This window comes from Festucalex cinctus, chromosome 1 (assembly GCF_051991245.1).
Source record: "Festucalex cinctus isolate MCC-2025b chromosome 1, RoL_Fcin_1.0, whole genome shotgun sequence".
NCBI lineage: Eukaryota > Metazoa > Chordata > Actinopteri > Syngnathiformes > Syngnathidae > Festucalex > Festucalex cinctus.
Genome location: NC_135411.1, coordinates 59121448 through 59139323, shown reverse-complemented (window position 1 = coordinate 59139323; position 17876 = coordinate 59121448). Strand labels below are relative to the sequence as shown.

Below are 17876 nucleotides of genomic sequence, written 5' to 3'. Positions count from 1 at the left end.
ATTCATAAATGTTGAACATCAATTCAGTGGAAATTAGGTTTTCGAATATCCTGGAGATAGCATCTATCTTTTCCCAGTTTTGTAAGAATTCATGTGCAAAAGTCATGTGAAAACAAAGGTTGAACTATACAATGAAAAGTAAGAGTTGAGCGAGCCAGGAGTCGAACCTAGAATCTTCTGATCTGTAGTCAGACACGTTATCCATTGCGCCACAAGCCCCTCAAATGAAAGTGAGCTTCTGTAAGCCTTAGTGGAGGATTGTCATTGTCCCTCGAACGGGGAAGGCTTTTCTATCAATCGGCAGTAAAAACCTAAAGCAGAGTGCTTAGTCATCTGCCGTGACCCGGATTTGAACCAGGGTTGCTGCGACCACAACGCAGAGTACTAACCACTATACGATCACGGCTGCGCTTCTGCTTTCTTGTGGATGAAGTTGTCTATCACTGTCAGCTGCTGCTTCCACCAAGGCCCAAATCGAAAACCAGGCTGCTGAACCAGGACTGCTGTGAAACTGTCTAATGAATGTCCTGGGCATAAAATTGTCCACCAGTGCTCCTTGAAACTGATACAATTCATAAATGTTGAACATCAATTCAGTGGAAATTAGGTTTTCGAATATCCTGGAGATAGCATCTACCTTTTCCCATTTTTGTAAGAATTCATGTGCAAAAGTCATGTGAAAACAAAGGTTGAACTATATAATGAAAAGTAAGAGTTGAGCTAGCCAGTAGTCGAACCTAGAATCTTCTGATCCGTAGTCAGACGCGTTATCCATTGCACCACAACCCCCTCAAAGGAAAGTGAGCTTCTGTAAGCCTTAGTGGAGGATTGTCATTGTCCCTCGAACCGGGAAGGCTTTTCTATCAATCGGCAGTAAAAACCTAAAGCAGAGTGCTGAGTCATCTGCCGTGACCCAGATTTGAACCAGGGTTGCTGCGACCACAACGCAGAGTACTAACCACTACACGATCACGGCTGCGCTGCTGTTTTCTTGTGGATAAAGTTGTCTATCACTGGCAGCTGCTGCTTCCACCAAGACCCAAATCGAAAACCAGGCTGCTGAACCAGGACTGCTGTGAAACTGTCAAATGAATGTCCTGGGTATAAAATTGTCCACCAGTGCTCCTTGAAACTGATACAATTCATAAATGTTGAACATCAATTCAGTGGAAATTAGGTTTTCGAATATCCTGGAGATAGCATCTACCTTTTCCCATTTTTGTAAGAATTCATGTGCAAAAGTCATGTGAAAACAAAGGTTGAACTATACAATGAAAAGTAAGAGTTGAGCTAGCCAGGAGTCGAACCTAGAATCTTCTGATCCGTAGTCAGACGCGTTATCCATTGCGCCACAAGCCCCTCAAATGAAAGTGAGCTTCTGTAAGCCTTAGTGGAGGATTGTCATTGTCCCTCGAACGGGGAAGGCTTTTCTATCAATCGGCAGTAAAAACCTAAAGCAGAGTGCTGAGTCATCTGCCGTGACCCGGATTTGAACCAGGGTTGCTGCGACCACAACGCAGAGTACTAACCACTATACGATCACGGCTGCGCTTCTGCTTTCTTGTGGATGAAGTTGTCTATCACTGTCAGCTGCTGCTTCCACCAAGACCCAAATCGAAAACCAGGCTGCTGAACCAGGACTGCTGTGAAACTGTCTAATGAATGTCCTGGGCATAAAATTGTCCACCAGTGCTCCTTGAAACTGATACAATTCATAAATGTTGAACATCAATTCAGTGGAAATTAGGTTTTCGAATATCCTGGAGATAGCATCTACCTTTTCCCATTTTTGTAAGAATTCATGTGCAAAAGTCATGTGAAAACAAAGGTTGAACTATATAATGAAAAGTAAGAGTTGAGCTAGCCAGGAGTCGAACCTAGAATCTTCTGATCCGTAGTCAGACGCGTTATCCATTGCGCCACAAGCCCCTCAAAGGAAAGTGAGCTTCTGTAAGCCTTAGTGGAGGATTGTCATTGTCCCTCGAACTAGGAAGGCTTTTCTATCAATCGGCAGTAAAAACCTAAAGCAGAGTGCTGAGTCATCTGCCGTGACCCAGATTTGAACCAGGGTTGCTGCGACCACAACGCAGAGTACTAACCACTACACGATCACGGCTGCGCTGCTGTTTTCTTGTGGATAAAGTTGTCTATCACTGGCAGCTGCTGCTTCCACCAAGACCCAAATCGAAAACCAGGCTGCTGAACCAGGACTGCTGTGAAACTGTCAAATGAATGTCCTGGGCATAAAATTGTCCACCAGTGCTCCTTGAAACTGATACAATTCATAAATGTTGAACATCAATTCAGTGGAAATTAGGTTTTCGAATATCCTGGAGATAGCATCTATCTTTTCCCATTTTTGTAAGAATTCATGTGCAAATGTCATGTGAAAACAAAGGTTGAACTATACAATGAAAAGTAAGAGTTGAGCGAGCCAGGAGTCGAACATAGAATCTTCTGATCTGTAGTCAGACACGTTATCCATTGCGCCACAAGCCCCTCAAATGAAAGTGAGCTTCTGTAAGCCTTAGTGGAGGATTGTCATTGTCCCTCGAAGAGGGAAGGCTTTTCTAGCAATCGGCAGTAAAAACCTAAAGCAGAGTGCTGAGTCAACTGCCGTGACCCGGATTTGAACCAGGGTTGCTGCGACCACAACGCAGAATACTAACCACTATACAATCACGGCTGCGCTTCTGCTTTCTTGTGGATAAAGTTGTCTATCCCTGTCAGCTGCTGCTTCCACCAAGACCCAAATCGAAAACCAGGCTGCTGAACCAGGACTGCTGTGAAACTGTCAAATGAATGTCCTGGGTATAAAATTGTCCACCAGTGCTCCTTGAAACTGATACAATTCATAAATGTTGAACATCAATTCAGTGGAAATTAGGTTTTCGAATATCCTGGAGATAGCATCTATCTTTTCCCAGTTTTGTAAGAATTCATGTGCAAAAGTCATGTGAAAACAAAGGTTGAACTATACAATGAAAAGTAAGAGTTGAGCGAGCCAGGAGTCGAACCTAGAATCTTCTGATCTGTAGTCAGACACGTTATCCATTGCGCCACAAGCCCCTCAAATGAAAGTGAGCTTCTGTAAGCCTTAGTGGAGGATTGTCATTGTCCCTCGAATGGGGAAGGCTTTTCTATCAATCGGCAGTAAAAACCTAAAGCAGAGTGCTGAGTCATCTGCCGTGACCCGGATTTGAACCAGGGTTGCTGCGACCACAACGCAGAGTACTAACCACTATACGATCACGGCTGCGCTTCTGCTTTCTTGTGGATGAAGTTGTCTATCACTGTCAGCTGCTGCTTCCACCAAGACCCAAATCGAAAACCAGGCTGCTGAACCAGGACTGCTGTGAAACTGTCTAATGAATGTCCTGGGCATAAAATTGTCCACCAGTGCTCCTTGAAACTGATACAATTCATAAATGTTGAACATCAATTCAGTGGAAATTAGGTTTTCGAATATCCTGGAGATAGCATCTACCTTTTCCCATTTTTGTAAGAATTCATGTGCAAAAGTCATGTGAAAACAAAGGTTGAACTATATAATGAAAAGTAAGAGTTGAGCTAGCCAGTAGTCGAACCTAGAATCTTCTGATCCGTAGTCAGACGCGTTATCCATTGCGCCACAAGCCCCTCAAAGGAAAGTGAGCTTCTGTAAGCCTTAGTGGAGGATTGTCATTGTCCCTCGAACCAGGAAGGCTTTTCTATCAATCGGCAGTAAAAACCTAAAGCAGAGTGCTGAGTCATCTGCCGTGACCCAGATTTGAACCAGGGTTGCTGCGACCACAACGCAGAGTACTAACCACTACACGATCACGGCTGCGCTGCTGTTTTCTTGTGGATAAAGTTGTCTATCACTGGCAGCTGCTGCTTCCACCAAGACTCAAATCGAAAACCAGGCTGCTGAACCAGGACTGCTGTGAAACTGTCTAATGAATGTCCTGGGCATAAAATTGTCCACCAGTGCTCCTTGAAACTGATACAATTCATAAATGTTGAACATCAATTCAGTGGAAATTAGGTTTTCGAATATCCTGGAGATAGCATCTACCTTTTCCCATTTTTGTAAGAATTCATGTGCAAAAGTCATGTGAAAACAAAGGTTGAACTATATAATGAAAAGTAAGAGTTGAGCTAGCCAGTAGTCGAACCTAGAATCTTCTGATCCGTAGTCAGACGCGTTATCCATTGCGCCACAAGCCCCTCAAATGAAAGTGAGCTTCTGTAAGCCTTAGTGGAGGATTGTCATTGTCCCTCGAACGGGGAAGGCTTTTCTATCAATCGGCAGTAAAAACCTAAAGCAGAGTGCTGAGTCATCTGCCGTGACCCGGATTTGAACCAGGGTTGCTGCGACCACAACGCAGAGTACTAACCACTATACGATCACGGCTGCGCTTCTGCTTTCTTGTGGATGAAGTTGTCTATCACTGTCAGCTGCTGCTTCCACCAAGACCCAAATCGAAAACCAGGCTGCTGAACCAGGACTGCTGTGAAACTGTCTAATGAATGTCCTGGGCATAAAATTGTCCACCAGTGCTCCTTGAAACTGATACAATTCATAAATGTTGAACATCAATTCAGTGGAAATTAGGTTTTCGAATATCCTGGAGATAGCATCTACCTTTTCCCATTTTTGTAAGAATTCATGTGCAAAAGTCATGTGAAAACAAAGGTTGAACTATATAATGAAAAGTAAGAGTTGAGCTAGCCAGGAGTCGAACCTAGAATCTTCTGATCCGTAGTCAGACGCGTTATCCATTGCGCCACAAGCCCCTCAAAGGAAAGTGAGCTTCTGTAAGCCTTAGTGGAGGATTGTCATTGTCCCTCGAACTAGGAAGGCTTTTCTATCAATCGGCAGTAAAAACCTAAAGCAGAGTGCTGAGTCATCTGCCGTGACCCAGATTTGAACCAGGGTTGCTGCGACCACAACGCAGAGTACTAACCACTACACGATCACGGCTGCGCTGCTGTTTTCTTGTGGATAAAGTTGTCTATCACTGGCAGCTGCTGCTTCCACCAAGACCCAAATCGAAAACCAGGCTGCTGAACCAGGACTGCTGTGAAACTGTCAAATGAATGTCCTGGGCATAAAATTGTCCACCAGTGCTCCTTGAAACTGATACAATTCATAAATGTTGAACATCAATTCAGTGGAAATTAGGTTTTCGAATATCCTGGAGATAGCATCTATCTTTTCCCATTTTTGTAAGAATTCATGTGCAAATGTCATGTGAAAACAAAGGTTGAACTATACAATGAAAAGTAAGAGTTGAGCGAGCCAGGAGTCGAACATAGAATCTTCTGATCTGTAGTCAGACACGTTATCCATTGCGCCACAAGCCCCTCAAATGAAAGTGAGCTTCTGTAAGCCTTAGTGGAGGATTGTCATTGTCCCTCGAAGAGGGAAGGCTTTTCTAGCAATCGGCAGTAAAAACCTAAAGCAGAGTGCTGAGTCAACTGCCGTGACCCGGATTTGAACCAGGGTTGCTGCGACCACAACGCAGAATACTAACCACTATACAATCACGGCTGCGCTTCTGCTTTCTTGTGGATAAAGTTGTCTATCCCTGTCAGCTGCTGCTTCCACCAAGACCCAAATCGAAAACCAGGCTGCTGAACCAGGACTGCTGTGAAACTGTCAAATGTCCTGGGCATAAAATCGTCCACCAGTGCTCCTTGAAACTGATACAATTCATAAATGTTGAAAATCAATTCAGTGGAAATTAGGTTTTCGAATATCCTGGAGATAGCATCTACCTTTTCCCATTTTTGTAAGAATTCATGTGCAAAAGTCAGGTGAAAACAAAGGTTGAACTATACAATGAAAAGTAAGAGTTGAGCTAGCCAGGAGCCGAACCTAGAATCTTCTGATCCGTAGTCAGACGCGTTAGCCATTGCGCCACAAGCCCCTCAAAGGAAAGCGAGCTTCTGTAAGCCTTAGTGGAGGATTGTCATTGTCCCTCGAACAGGGAAGGCTTTTCTATCAATCGGCAGTAAAAACCTAAAGCAGAGTGCTGAGTCATCTGCCGTGACCCGGATTTGAACCAGGGTTGCTGCGACCACAACGCAGAGTACTAACCACTACACGATCACGGCTGCGCTGCTGTTTTCTTGTGGATAAAGTTGTCTATCACTGTCAGCTGCTGCTTCCACAAAGACCCAAATCGAAAACCAGGCTGCTGAACCAGGACTGCTGTGAAACTGTCAAATGAATGTCCTGGGTATAAAATTGTCCACCAGTGCTCCTTGAAACTGATACAATTCATAAATGTTGAACATCAATTCAGTGGAAATTAGGTTTTCGAATATCCTGGAGATAGCATCTACCTTTTCCCATTTTTGTAAGAATTCATGTGCAAAAGTCATGTGAAAACAAAGGTTGAACTATACAATGAAAAGTAAGAGTTGAGCGAGCCAGGAGTCGAACATAGAATCTTCTGATCTGTAGTCAGACACGTTATCCATTGCGCCACAAGCCCCTCAAATGAAAGTGAGCTTCTGTAAGCCTTAGTGGAGGATTGTCATTGTCCCTCGAAGAGGGAAGGCTTTTCTAGCAATCGGCAGTAAAAACCTAAAGCAGAGTGCTGAGTCAACTGCCGTGACCCGGATTTGAACCAGGGTTGCTGCGACCACAACGCAGAATACTAACCACTATACAATCACGGCTGCGCTTCTGCTTTCTTGTGGATAAAGTTGTCTATCCCTGTCAGCTGCTGCTTCCACCAAGACCCAAATCGAAAACCAGGCTGCTGAACCAGGACTGCTGTGAAACTGTCAAATGTCCTGGGCATAAAATCGTCCACCAGTGCTCCTTGAAACTGATACAATTCATAAATGTTGAAAATCAATTCAGTGGAAATTAGGTTTTCGAATATCCTGGAGATAGCATCTACCTTTTCCCATTTTTGTAAGAATTCATGTGCAAAAGTCAGGTGAAAACAAAGGTTGAACTATACAATGAAAAGTAAGAGTTGAGCTAGCCAGGAGCCGAACCTCGAATCTTCTGATCCGTAGTCAGACGCGTTAGCCATTGCGCCACAAGCCCCTCAAAGGAAAGCGAGCTTCTGTAAGCCTTAGTGGAGGATTGTCATTGTCCCTCGAACGGGGAAGGCTTTTCTATCAATCGGCAGTAAAAACCTAAAGCAGAGTGCTGAGTCATCTGCCGTGACCCGGATTTGAACCAGGGTTGCTGCGACCACAACGCAGAGTACTAACCACTACACGATCACGGCTGCGCTGCTGTTTTCTTGTGGATAAAGTTGTCTATCACTGTCAGCTGCTGCTTCCACAAAGACCCAAATCGAAAACCAGGCTGCTGAACCAGGACTGCTGTGAAACTGTCAAATGAATGTCCTGGGTATAAAATTGTCCACCAGTGCTCCTTGAAACTGATACAATTCATAAATGTTGAACATCAATTCAGTGGAAATTAGGTTTTCGAATATCCTGGAGATAGCATCTATCTTTTCCCATTTTTGTAAGAATTCATGTGCAAAAGTCATGTGAAAACAAAGGTTGAACTATACAATGAAAAGTAAGAGTTGAGCGAGCCAGGAGTCGAACCTAGAATCTTCTGATCTGTAGTCAGACACGTTATCCATTGCGCCACAAGCCCCTCAAATGAAAGTGAGCTTCTGTAAGCCTTAGTGGAGGATTGTCATTGTCCCTCGAACGGGGAAGGCTTTTCTATCAATCGGCAGTAAAAACCTAAAGCAGAGTGCTGAGTCATCTGCCGTGACCCGGATTTGAACCAGGGTTGCTGCGACCACAACGCAGAGTACTAACCACTATACGATCACGGCTGCGCTTCTGCTTTCTTGTGGATGAAGTTGTCTATCACTGTCAGCTGCTGCTTCCACCAAGACCCAAATCGAAAACCAGGCTGCTGAACCAGGACTGCTGTGAAACTGTCTAATGAATGTCCTGGGCATAAAATTGTCCACCAGTGCTCCTTGAAACTGATACAATTCATAAATGTTGAACATCAATTCAGTGGAAATTAGGTTTTCGAATATCCTGGAGATAGCATCTACCTTTTCCCATTTTTGTAAGAATTCATGTGCAAAAGTCATGTGAAAACAAAGGTTGAACTATATAATGAAAAGTAAGAGTTGAGCTAGCCAGTAGTCGAACCTAGAATCTTCTGATCCGTAGTCAGACGCGTTATCCATTGCGCCACAAGCCCCTCAAAGGAAAGTGAGCTTCTGTAAGCCTTAGTGGAGGATTGTCATTGTCCCTCGAACCAGGAAGGCTTTTCTATCAATCGGCAGTAAAAACCTAAAGCAGAGTGCTGAGTCATCTGCCGTGACCCAGATTTGAACCAGGGTTGCTGCGACCACAACGCAGAGTACTAACCACTACACGATCACGGCTGCGCTGCTGTTTTCTTGTGGATAAAGTTGTCTATCACTGGCAGCTGCTGCTTCCACCAAGACTCAAATCGAAAACCAGGCTGCTGAACCAGGACTGCTGTGAAACTGTCAAATGAATGTCCTGGGCATAAAATTGTCCACCAGTGCTCCTTGAAACTGATACAATTCATAAATGTTGAACATCAATTCAGTGGAAATTAGGTTTTCGAATATCCTGGAGATAGCATCTACCTTTTCCCATTTTTGTAAGAATTCATGTGCAAAAGTCATGTGAAAACAAAGGTTGAACTATACAATGAAAAGAAAGAGTTGAGCTAGCCAGGAGTCGAACCTAGAATCTTCTGATCCGTAGTCAGACGCATTATCCATTGCGCCACAAGCCCCTCAAAGGAAAGTGAGCTTCTGTAAGCCTTAGTGGAGGATTGTCATTGTCCCTCGAACGGAAGGCTTTTCTATCAATCGGCAGTAAAAACCTAAAGCAGAGTGCTGAGTCATCTGCCGTGACCCGGATTTGAACCAGGGTTGCTGCGACCACAACGCAGAGTACTAACCACTATACGATCACGGCTGCGCTTCTGCTTTCTTGTGGATAAAGTTGTCTATCACTGTCAGCTGCTGCTTCCACCAAGACCCAAATCGAAAACCAGGCTGCTGAACCAGGACTGCTGTGAAACTGTCAAATGAATGTCCTGGGCATAAAATTGTCCACCAGTGCTCCTTGAAACTGATACAATTCATAAATGTTGAACATCAATTCAGTGGAAATTAGGTTTTCGAATATCCTGGAGATAGCATCTACCTTTTCCCATTTTTGTAAGAATTTATGTGCAAAAGTCATGTGAAAACAAAGGTTGAACTATACAATGAAAAGTAAGAGTTAAGCTAGCCAGGAGTCGAACCTAGAATCTTCTGATCCGTAGTCAGACGCGTTATCCATTGCGCCACAAGCCCCTTAAAGGAAAGTGAGCTTCTGTAAGCCTTAGTGGAGGATTGTCATTGTCCCTCGAACAGGGAAGGCTTTTCTATCAATCGGCAGTAAAAACCTAAAGCAGAGTGCTGAGTCATCTGCCGTGACCCGGATTTGAACCAGGGTTGCTGCGACCACAACGCAGAGTACTAACCACTATACGATCACGGCTGCGCTTCTGCTTTCTTGTGGATAAAGTTGTCTATCACTGTCAGCTGCTGCTTCCACCAAGACCCAAATCGAAAACCAGGCTGCTGAACCAGGACTGCTGTGAAACTGTCAAATGAATGTCCTGGGCATAAAATTGTCCACCAGTGCTCCTTGAAACTGATACAATTCATAAATGTTGAACATCAATTCAGTGGAAATTAGGTTTTCGAATATCCTGGAGATAGCATCTACCTTTTCCCATTTTTGTAAGAATTTATGTGCAAAAGTCATGTGAAAACAAAGGTTGAACTATATAATGAAAAGTAAGAGTTGAGCTAGCCAGGAGTCGAACCTAGAATCTTCTGATCCGTAGTCAGACGCGTTATCCATTGCGCCACAAGCCCCTCAAAGGAAAGTGAGCTTCTGTAAGCCTTAGTGGAGGATTGTCATTGTCCCTCGAACCAGGAAGGCTTTTCTATCAATCGGCAGTAAAAACCTAAAGCAGAGTGCTGAGTCATCTGCCGTGACCCAGATTTGAACCAGGGTTGCTGCGACCACAACGCAGAGTACTAACCACTACACGATCACGGCTGCGCTGCTGTTTTCTTGTGGATAAAGTTGTCTATCACTGGCAGCTGCTGCTTCCACCAAGACTCAAATCGAAAACCAGGCTGCTGAACCAGGACTGCTGTGAAACTGTCAAATGAATGTCCTGGGCATAAAATTGTCCACCAGTGCTCCTTGAAACTGATACAATTCATAAATGTTGAACATCAATTCAGTGGAAATTAGGTTTTCGAATATCCTGGAGATAGCATCTACCTTTTCCCATTTTTGTAAGAATTCATGTGCAAAAGTCATGTGAAAACAAAGGTTGAACTATACAATGAAAAGAAAGAGTTGAGCTAGCCAGGAGTCGAACCTAGAATCTTCTGATCCGTAGTCAGACGCATTATCCATTGCGCCACAAGCCCCTCAAAGGAAAGTGAGCTTCTGTAAGCCTTAGTGGAGGATTGTCATTGTCCCTCGAACGGAAGGCTTTTCTATCAATCGGCAGTAAAAACCTAAAGCAGAGTGCTGAGTCATCTGCCGTGACCCGGATTTGAACCAGGGTTGCTGCGACCACAACGCAGAGTACTAACCACTATACGATCACGGCTGCGCTTCTGCTTTCTTGTGGATAAAGTTGTCTATCACTGTCAGCTGCTGCTTCCACCAAGACCCAAATCGAAAACCAGGCTGCTGAACCAGGACTGCTGTGAAACTGTCAAATGAATGTCCTGGGCATAAAATTGTCCACCAGTGCTCCTTGAAACTGATACAATTCATAAATGTTGAACATCAATTCAGTGGAAATTAGGTTTTCGAATATCCTGGAGATAGCATCTACCTTTTCCCATTTTTGTAAGAATTTATGTGCAAAAGTCATGTGAAAACAAAGGTTGAACTATACAATGAAAAGTAAGAGTTAAGCTAGCCAGGAGTCGAACCTAGAATCTTCTGATCCGTAGTCAGACGCGTTATCCATTGCGCCACAAGCCCCTTAAAGGAAAGTGAGCTTCTGTAAGCCTTAGTGGAGGATTGTCATTGTCCCTCGAACAGGGAAGGCTTTTCTATCAATCGGCAGTAAAAACCTAAAGCAGAGTGCTGAGTCATCTGCCGTGACCCGGATTTGAACCAGGGTTGCTGCGACCACAACGCAGAGTACTAACCACTATACGATCACGGCTGCGCTTCTGCTTTCTTGTGGATAAAGTTGTCTATCACTGTCAGCTGCTGCTTCCACCAAGACCCAAATCGAAAACCAGGCTGCTGAACCAGGACTGCTGTGAAACTGTCAAATGAATGTCCTGGGCATAAAATTGTCCACCAGTGCTCCTTGAAACTGATACAATTCATAAATGTTGAACATCAATTCAGTGGAAATTAGGTTTTCGAATATCCTGGAGATAGCATCTACCTTTTCCCATTTTTGTAAGAATTTATGTGCAAAAGTCATGTGAAAACAAAGGTTGAACTATATAATGAAAAGTAAGAGTTGAGCTAGCCAGGAGTCGAACCTAGAATCTTCTGATCCGTAGTCAGACGCGTTATCCATTGCGAACACAAGCCCCTCAAAGGAAAGTGAGCTTCTGTAAGCCTTAGTGGAGGATTGTCATTGTCCCTCGAACCGGGAAGGCTTTTCTATCAATCGGCAGTAAAAACCTAAAGCAGAGTGCTGAGTCATCTGCCGTGACCCGGATTTGAACCAGGGTTGCTGTGACCACAACGCAGAGTACTAACCACTATACGATCACGGCTGCGCTTCTGTTTTCTTGTGGATAAAGTTGTCTATCATTGTCAGCTGCTGCTTCCACCAAGACCCAAATCGAAAACCAGGCTGCTGAACCAGGACTGCTGTGAAACTGTCAAATGAATGTCCTGGGCATAAAATTGTCCACCAGTGCTCCTTGAAACTGATACAATTCATAAATGTTGAACATCAATTCAGTGGAAATTAGGTTTTCGAATATCCTGGAGATAGCATCAATCTTTTCCCATTTTTGTAAGAATTCATGTGCAAAAGTCATGTGAAAACAAAGGTTGAACTATACAATGAAAAGTAAGAGTTGAGCTAGCCAAGAGTCGAACATAGAATCTTCTGATCTGTAGTCAGACACGTTATCCATTGCGCCACAAGCCCCTCAAATGAAAGTGAGCTTCTGTAAGCCTTAGTGGAGGATTGTCATTGTCCCTCGAAGAGGGAAGGCTTTTCTATCAATCGGCAGTAAAAACCTAAAGCAGAGTGCTGAGTCAACTGCCGTGACCCGGATTTGAACCAGGGTTGCTGCGACCACAACGCAGAATACTAACCACTATACAATCACGGCTGCGCTTCTGCTTTCTTGTGGATAAAGTTGTCTATCCCTGTCAGCTGCTGCTTCCACCAAGACCCAAATCGAAAACCAGGCTGCTGAACCAGGACTGCTGTGAAACTGTCAAATGTCCTGGGCATAAAATCGTCCACCAGTGCTCCTTGAAACTGATACAATTCATAAATGTTGAAAATCAATTCAGTGGAAATTAGGTTTTCGAATATCCTGGAGATAGCATCTACCTTTTCCCATTTTTGTAAGAATTCATGTGCAAAAGTCAGGTGAAAACAAAGGTTGAACTATACAATGAAAAGTAAGAGTTGAGCTAGCCAGGAGTCGAACCTAGAATCTTCTGATCCGTAGTCAGACGCGTTATCCATTGCGCCACAAGCCCCTCAAATGAAAGTGAGCTTCTGTAAGCCTTAGTGGAGGATTGTCATTGTCCCTCGAACGGGGAAGGCTTTTCTATCAATCGGCAGTAAAAACCTAAAGCAGAGTGCTGAGTCATCTGCCGTGACCCGGATTTGAACCAGGGTTGCTGCGACCACAACGCAGAGTACTAACCACTATACGATCACGGCTGCGCTTCTGCTTTCTTGTGGATGAAGTTGTCTATCACTGTCAGCTGCTGCTTCCACCAAGACCCAAATCGAAAACCAGGCTGCTGAACCAGGACTGCTGTGAAACTGTCTAATGAATGTCCTGGGCATAAAATTGTCCACCAGTGCTCCTTGAAACTGATACAATTCATAAATGTTGAACATCAATTCAGTGGAAATTAGGTTTTCGAATATCCTGGAGATAGCATCTACCTTTTCCCATTTTTGTAAGAATTCATGTGCAAAAGTCATGTGAAAACAAAGGTTGAACTATATAATGAAAAGTAAGAGTTGAGCTAGCCAGGAGTCGAACCTAGAATCTTCTGATCCGTAGTCAGACGCGTTATCCATTGCGCCACAAGCCCCTCAAAGGAAAGTGAGCTTCTGTAAGCCTTAGTGGAGGATTGTCATTGTCCCTCGAACCAGGAAGGCTTTTCTATCAATCGGCAGTAAAAACCTAAAGCAGAGTGCTGAGTCATCTGCCGTGACCCAGATTTGAACCAGGGTTGCTGCGACCACAACGCAGAGTACTAACCACTACACGATCACGGCTGCGCTGCTGTTTTCTTGTGGATAAAGTTGTCTATCACTGGCAGCTGCTGCTTCCACCAAGACCCAAATCGAAAACCAGGCTGCTGAACCAGGACTGCTGTGAAACTGTCAAATGAATGTCCTGGGCATAAAATTGTCCACCAGTGCTCCTTGAAACTGATACAATTCATAAATGTTGAACATCAATTCAGTGGAAATTAGGTTTTCGAATATCCTGGAGATAGCATCTATCTTTTCCCATTTTTGTAAGAATTCATGTGCAAAAGTCATGTGAAAACAAAGGTTGAACTATACAATGAAAAGTAAGAGTTGAGCGAGCCAGGAGTCGAACATAGAATCTTCTGATCTGTAGTCAGACACGTTATCCATTGCGCCACAAGCCCCTCAAATGAAAGTGAGCTTCTGTAAGCCTTAGTGGAGGATTGTCATTGTCCCTCGAAGAGGGAAGGCTTTTCTAGCAATCGGCAGTAAAAACCTAAAGCAGAGTGCTGAGTCAACTGCCGTGACCCGGATTTGAACCAGGGTTGCTGCGACCACAACGCAGAATACTAACCACTATACAATCACGGCTGCGCTTCTGCTTTCTTGTGGATAAAGTTGTCTATCCCTGTCAGCTGCTGCTTCCACCAAGACCCAAATCGAAAACCAGGCTGCTGAACCAGGACTGCTGTGAAACTGTCAAATGTCCTGGGCATAAAATCGTCCACCAGTGCTCCTTGAAACTGATACAATTCATAAATGTTGAAAATCAATTCAGTGGAAATTAGGTTTTCGAATATCCTGGAGATAGCATCTACCTTTTCCCATTTTTGTAAGAATTCATGTGCAAAAGTCAGGTGAAAACAAAGGTTGAACTATACAATGAAAAGTAAGAGTTGAGCTAGCCAGGAGCCGAACCTAGAATCTTCTGATCCGTAGTCAGACGCGTTATCCATTGCGCCACAAGCCCCTCAAAGGAAAGTGAGCTTCTGTAAGCCTTAGTGGAGGATTGTCATTGTCCCTCGAACCGGGAAGGCTTTTCTATCAATCGGCAGTAAAAACCTAAAGCAGAGTGCTGAGTCATCTGCCGTGACCCAGATTTGAACCAGGGTTGCTGCGACCACAACGCAGAGTACTAACCACTACACGATCACGGCTGCGCTGCTGTTTTCTTGTGGATAAAGTTGTCTATCACTGGCAGCTGCTGCTTCCACCAAGACCCAAATCGAAAACCAGGCTGCTGAACCAGGACTGCTGTGAAACTGTCAAATGAATGTCCTGGGTATAAAATTGTCCACCAGTGCTCCTTGAAACTGATACAATTCATAAATGTTGAACATCAATTCAGTGGAAATTAGGTTTTCGAATATCCTGGAGATAGCATCTACCTTTTCCCATTTTTGTAAGAATTCATGTGCAAAAGTCATGTGAAAACAAAGGTTGAACTATACAATGAAAAGTAAGAGTTGAGCTAGCCAGGAGTCGAACCTAGAATCTTCTGATCCGTAGTCAGACGCGTTATCCATTGCGCCACAAGCCCCTCAAATGAAAGTGAGCTTCTGTAAGCCTTAGTGGAGGATTGTCATTGTCCCTCGAACGGGGAAGGCTTTTCTATCAATCGGCAGTAAAAACCTAAAGCAGAGTGCTGAGTCATCTGCCGTGACCCGGATTTGAACCAGGGTTGCTGCGACCACAACGCAGAGTACTAACCACTACACGATCACGGCTGCGCTGCTGTTTTCTTGTGGATAAAGTTGTCTATCACTGGCAGCTGCTGCTTCCACCAAGACCCAAATCGAAAACCAGGCTGCTGAACCAGGACTGCTGTGAAACTGTCAAATGAATGTCCTGGGCATAAAATTGTCCACCAGTGCTCCTTGAAACTGATACAATTCATAAATGTTGAACATCAATTCAGTGGAAATTAGGTTTTCGAATATCCTGGAGATAGCATCTATCTTTTCCCATTTTTGTAAGAATTCATGTGCAAAAGTCATGTGAAAACAAAGGTTGAACTATACAATGAAAAGTAAGAGTTGAGCGAGCCAGGAGTCGAACATAGAATCTTCTGATCTGTAGTCAGACACGTTATCCATTGCGCCACAAGCCCCTCAAATGAAAGTGAGCTTCTGTAAGCCTTAGTGGAGGATTGTCATTGTCCCTCGAAGAGGGAAGGCTTTTCTAGCAATCGGCAGTAAAAACCTAAAGCAGAGTGCTGAGTCAACTGCCGTGACCCGGATTTGAACCAGGGTTGCTGCGACCACAACGCAGAATACTAACCACTATACAATCACGGCTGCGCTTCTGCTTTCTTGTGGATAAAGTTGTCTATCCCTGTCAGCTGCTGCTTCCACCAAGACCCAAATCGAAAACCAGGCTGCTGAACCAGGACTGCTGTGAAACTGTCAAATGTCCTGGGCATAAAATCGTCCACCAGTGCTCCTTGAAACTGATACAATTCATAAATGTTGAAAATCAATTCAGTGGAAATTAGGTTTTCGAATATCCTGGAGATAGCATCTACCTTTTCCCATTTTTGTAAGAATTCATGTGCAAAAGTCAGGTGAAAACAAAGGTTGAACTATACAATGAAAAGTAAGAGTTGAGCTAGCCAGGAGCCGAACCTAGAATCTTCTGATCCGTAGTCAGACGCGTTAGCCATTGCGCCACAAGCCCCTCAAAGGAAAGCGAGCTTCTGTAAGCCTTAGTGGAGGATTGTCATTGTCCCTCGAACGGGGAAGGCTTTTCTATCAATCGGCAGTAAAAACCTAAAGCAGAGTGCTGAGTCATCTGCCGTGACCCAGATTTGAACCAGGGTTGCTGCGACCACAACGCAGAGTACTAACCACTACACGATCACGGCTGCGCTGCTGTTTTCTTGTGGATAAAGTTGTCTATCACTGGCAGCTGCTGCTTCCACCAAGACCCAAATCGAAAACCAGGCTGCTGAACCAGGACTGCTGTGAAACTGTCAAATGAATGTCCTGGGTATAAAATTGTCCACCAGTGCTCCTTGAAACTGATACAATTCATAAATGTTGAACATCAATTCAGTGGAAATTAGGTTTTCGAATATCCTGGAGATAGCATCTACCTTTTCCCATTTTTGTAAGAATTCATGTGCAAAAGTCATGTGAAAACAAAGGTTGAACTATACAATGAAAAGTAAGAGTTGAGCTAGCCAGGAGTCGAACCTAGAATCTTCTGATCCGTAGTCAGACGCGTTATCCATTGCGCCACAAGCCCCTCAAATGAAAGTGAGCTTCTGTAAGCCTTAGTGGAGGATTGTCATTGTCCCTCGAACGGGGAAGGCTTTTCTATCAATCGGCAGTAAAAACCTAAAGCAGAGTGCTGAGTCATCTGCCGTGACCCGGATTTGAACCAGGGTTGCTGCGACCACAACGCAGAGTACTAACCACTATACGATCACGGCTGCGCTTCTGCTTTCTTGTGGATGAAGTTGTCTATCACTGTCAGCTGCTGCTTCCACCAAGACCCAAATCGAAAACCAGGCTGCTGAACCAGGACTGCTGTGAAACTGTCTAATGAATGTCCTGGGCATAAAATTGTCCACCAGTGCTCCTTGAAACTGATACAATTCATAAATGTTGAACATCAATTCAGTGGAAATTAGGTTTTCGAATATCCTGGAGATAGCATCTACCTTTTCCCATTTTTGTAAGAATTCATGTGCAAAAGTCATGTGAAAACAAAGGTTGAACTATATAATGAAAAGTAAGAGTTGAGCTAGCCATTAGTCGAACCTAGAATCTTCTGATCCGTAGTCAGACGCGTTATCCATTGCGCCACAAGCCCCTCAAAGGAAAGTGAGCTTCTGTAAGCCTTAGTGGAGGATTGTCATTGTCCCTCGAACCAGGAAGGCTTTTCTATCAATCGGCAGTAAAAACCTAAAGCAGAGGGCTGAGTCATCTGCCGTGACCCAGATTTGAACCAGGGTTGCTGCGACCACAACGCAGAGTACTAACCACTACACGATCACGGCTGCGCTGCTGTTTTCTTGTGGATAAAGTTGTCTATCACTGGCAGCTGCTGCTTCCACCAAGACCCAAATCGAAAACCAGGCTGCTGAACCAGGACTGCTGTGAAACTGTCAAATGAATGTCCTGGGCATAAAATTGTCCACCAGTGCTCCTTGAAACTGATACAATTCATAAATGTTGAACATCAATTCAGTGGAAATTAGGTTTTCGAATATCCTGGAGATAGCATCTATCTTTTCCCATTTTTGTAAGAATTCATGTGCAAAAGTCATGTGAAAACAAAGGTTGAACTATACAATGAAAAGTAAGAGTTGAGCTAGCCATTAGTCGAACCTAGAATCTTCTGATCCGTAGTCAGACGCGTTATCCATTGCGCCACAAGCCCCTCAAAGGAA

At 44.1% G+C, this 17876-nt stretch overlaps 32 non-coding genes across 32 annotated transcripts; all 32 read right to left on the bottom strand.

Annotated features, from left to right (window-relative positions):
• Window positions 1-334: 334 nt before the first annotated feature.
• trnah-gug (transfer RNA histidin (anticodon GUG)) lies at window positions 335-406 on the bottom strand. The gene has a single exon. It is a non-coding gene; the product is annotated as a tRNA-His (tRNA).
• An 880-nt stretch (window positions 407-1286) lies between these two features.
• trnar-acg (transfer RNA arginine (anticodon ACG)) lies at window positions 1287-1359 on the bottom strand. Its single transcript has one exon. It is a non-coding gene; the product is annotated as a tRNA-Arg (tRNA).
• A 115-nt stretch (window positions 1360-1474) lies between these two features.
• Window positions 1475-1546, bottom strand: trnah-gug (transfer RNA histidin (anticodon GUG)). The gene has a single exon. It is a non-coding gene; the product is annotated as a tRNA-His (tRNA).
• Window positions 1547-1856: 310 nt separating this feature from the next.
• Window positions 1857-1929, bottom strand: trnar-acg (transfer RNA arginine (anticodon ACG)). Its single transcript has one exon. It is a non-coding gene; the product is annotated as a tRNA-Arg (tRNA).
• Window positions 1930-2614: 685 nt separating this feature from the next.
• trnah-gug (transfer RNA histidin (anticodon GUG)) lies at window positions 2615-2686 on the bottom strand. The gene has a single exon. It is a non-coding gene; the product is annotated as a tRNA-His (tRNA).
• A 498-nt stretch (window positions 2687-3184) lies between these two features.
• Window positions 3185-3256, bottom strand: trnah-gug (transfer RNA histidin (anticodon GUG)). The gene has a single exon. It is a non-coding gene; the product is annotated as a tRNA-His (tRNA).
• A 1068-nt stretch (window positions 3257-4324) lies between these two features.
• trnah-gug (transfer RNA histidin (anticodon GUG)) lies at window positions 4325-4396 on the bottom strand. Its single transcript has one exon. It is a non-coding gene; the product is annotated as a tRNA-His (tRNA).
• Window positions 4397-4706: 310 nt separating this feature from the next.
• On the bottom strand, window positions 4707-4779 carry trnar-acg (transfer RNA arginine (anticodon ACG)). Its single transcript has one exon. It is a non-coding gene; the product is annotated as a tRNA-Arg (tRNA).
• Window positions 4780-5464: 685 nt separating this feature from the next.
• On the bottom strand, window positions 5465-5536 carry trnah-gug (transfer RNA histidin (anticodon GUG)). The gene has a single exon. It is a non-coding gene; the product is annotated as a tRNA-His (tRNA).
• A 494-nt stretch (window positions 5537-6030) lies between these two features.
• trnah-gug (transfer RNA histidin (anticodon GUG)) lies at window positions 6031-6102 on the bottom strand. Its single transcript has one exon. It is a non-coding gene; the product is annotated as a tRNA-His (tRNA).
• A 498-nt stretch (window positions 6103-6600) lies between these two features.
• On the bottom strand, window positions 6601-6672 carry trnah-gug (transfer RNA histidin (anticodon GUG)). The gene has a single exon. It is a non-coding gene; the product is annotated as a tRNA-His (tRNA).
• Window positions 6673-7166: 494 nt separating this feature from the next.
• trnah-gug (transfer RNA histidin (anticodon GUG)) lies at window positions 7167-7238 on the bottom strand. Its single transcript has one exon. It is a non-coding gene; the product is annotated as a tRNA-His (tRNA).
• A 498-nt stretch (window positions 7239-7736) lies between these two features.
• trnah-gug (transfer RNA histidin (anticodon GUG)) lies at window positions 7737-7808 on the bottom strand. Its single transcript has one exon. It is a non-coding gene; the product is annotated as a tRNA-His (tRNA).
• Window positions 7809-8688: 880 nt separating this feature from the next.
• trnar-acg (transfer RNA arginine (anticodon ACG)) lies at window positions 8689-8761 on the bottom strand. The gene has a single exon. It is a non-coding gene; the product is annotated as a tRNA-Arg (tRNA).
• A 113-nt stretch (window positions 8762-8874) lies between these two features.
• trnah-gug (transfer RNA histidin (anticodon GUG)) lies at window positions 8875-8946 on the bottom strand. Its single transcript has one exon. It is a non-coding gene; the product is annotated as a tRNA-His (tRNA).
• Window positions 8947-9256: 310 nt separating this feature from the next.
• trnar-acg (transfer RNA arginine (anticodon ACG)) lies at window positions 9257-9329 on the bottom strand. Its single transcript has one exon. It is a non-coding gene; the product is annotated as a tRNA-Arg (tRNA).
• A 115-nt stretch (window positions 9330-9444) lies between these two features.
• On the bottom strand, window positions 9445-9516 carry trnah-gug (transfer RNA histidin (anticodon GUG)). Its single transcript has one exon. It is a non-coding gene; the product is annotated as a tRNA-His (tRNA).
• A 310-nt stretch (window positions 9517-9826) lies between these two features.
• Window positions 9827-9899, bottom strand: trnar-acg (transfer RNA arginine (anticodon ACG)). Its single transcript has one exon. It is a non-coding gene; the product is annotated as a tRNA-Arg (tRNA).
• Window positions 9900-10396: 497 nt separating this feature from the next.
• On the bottom strand, window positions 10397-10469 carry trnar-acg (transfer RNA arginine (anticodon ACG)). Its single transcript has one exon. It is a non-coding gene; the product is annotated as a tRNA-Arg (tRNA).
• Window positions 10470-10582: 113 nt separating this feature from the next.
• Window positions 10583-10654, bottom strand: trnah-gug (transfer RNA histidin (anticodon GUG)). The gene has a single exon. It is a non-coding gene; the product is annotated as a tRNA-His (tRNA).
• Window positions 10655-10964: 310 nt separating this feature from the next.
• Window positions 10965-11037, bottom strand: trnar-acg (transfer RNA arginine (anticodon ACG)). Its single transcript has one exon. It is a non-coding gene; the product is annotated as a tRNA-Arg (tRNA).
• Window positions 11038-11152: 115 nt separating this feature from the next.
• trnah-gug (transfer RNA histidin (anticodon GUG)) lies at window positions 11153-11224 on the bottom strand. The gene has a single exon. It is a non-coding gene; the product is annotated as a tRNA-His (tRNA).
• Window positions 11225-12293: 1069 nt separating this feature from the next.
• trnah-gug (transfer RNA histidin (anticodon GUG)) lies at window positions 12294-12365 on the bottom strand. Its single transcript has one exon. It is a non-coding gene; the product is annotated as a tRNA-His (tRNA).
• A 306-nt stretch (window positions 12366-12671) lies between these two features.
• Window positions 12672-12744, bottom strand: trnar-acg (transfer RNA arginine (anticodon ACG)). The gene has a single exon. It is a non-coding gene; the product is annotated as a tRNA-Arg (tRNA).
• Window positions 12745-12859: 115 nt separating this feature from the next.
• On the bottom strand, window positions 12860-12931 carry trnah-gug (transfer RNA histidin (anticodon GUG)). Its single transcript has one exon. It is a non-coding gene; the product is annotated as a tRNA-His (tRNA).
• Window positions 12932-13241: 310 nt separating this feature from the next.
• Window positions 13242-13314, bottom strand: trnar-acg (transfer RNA arginine (anticodon ACG)). The gene has a single exon. It is a non-coding gene; the product is annotated as a tRNA-Arg (tRNA).
• A 685-nt stretch (window positions 13315-13999) lies between these two features.
• On the bottom strand, window positions 14000-14071 carry trnah-gug (transfer RNA histidin (anticodon GUG)). The gene has a single exon. It is a non-coding gene; the product is annotated as a tRNA-His (tRNA).
• Window positions 14072-14947: 876 nt separating this feature from the next.
• On the bottom strand, window positions 14948-15020 carry trnar-acg (transfer RNA arginine (anticodon ACG)). Its single transcript has one exon. It is a non-coding gene; the product is annotated as a tRNA-Arg (tRNA).
• Window positions 15021-15135: 115 nt separating this feature from the next.
• On the bottom strand, window positions 15136-15207 carry trnah-gug (transfer RNA histidin (anticodon GUG)). Its single transcript has one exon. It is a non-coding gene; the product is annotated as a tRNA-His (tRNA).
• A 498-nt stretch (window positions 15208-15705) lies between these two features.
• On the bottom strand, window positions 15706-15777 carry trnah-gug (transfer RNA histidin (anticodon GUG)). The gene has a single exon. It is a non-coding gene; the product is annotated as a tRNA-His (tRNA).
• Window positions 15778-16653: 876 nt separating this feature from the next.
• On the bottom strand, window positions 16654-16726 carry trnar-acg (transfer RNA arginine (anticodon ACG)). The gene has a single exon. It is a non-coding gene; the product is annotated as a tRNA-Arg (tRNA).
• A 115-nt stretch (window positions 16727-16841) lies between these two features.
• Window positions 16842-16913, bottom strand: trnah-gug (transfer RNA histidin (anticodon GUG)). The gene has a single exon. It is a non-coding gene; the product is annotated as a tRNA-His (tRNA).
• Between the last annotated feature and the right edge of the window lie 963 nt (window positions 16914-17876).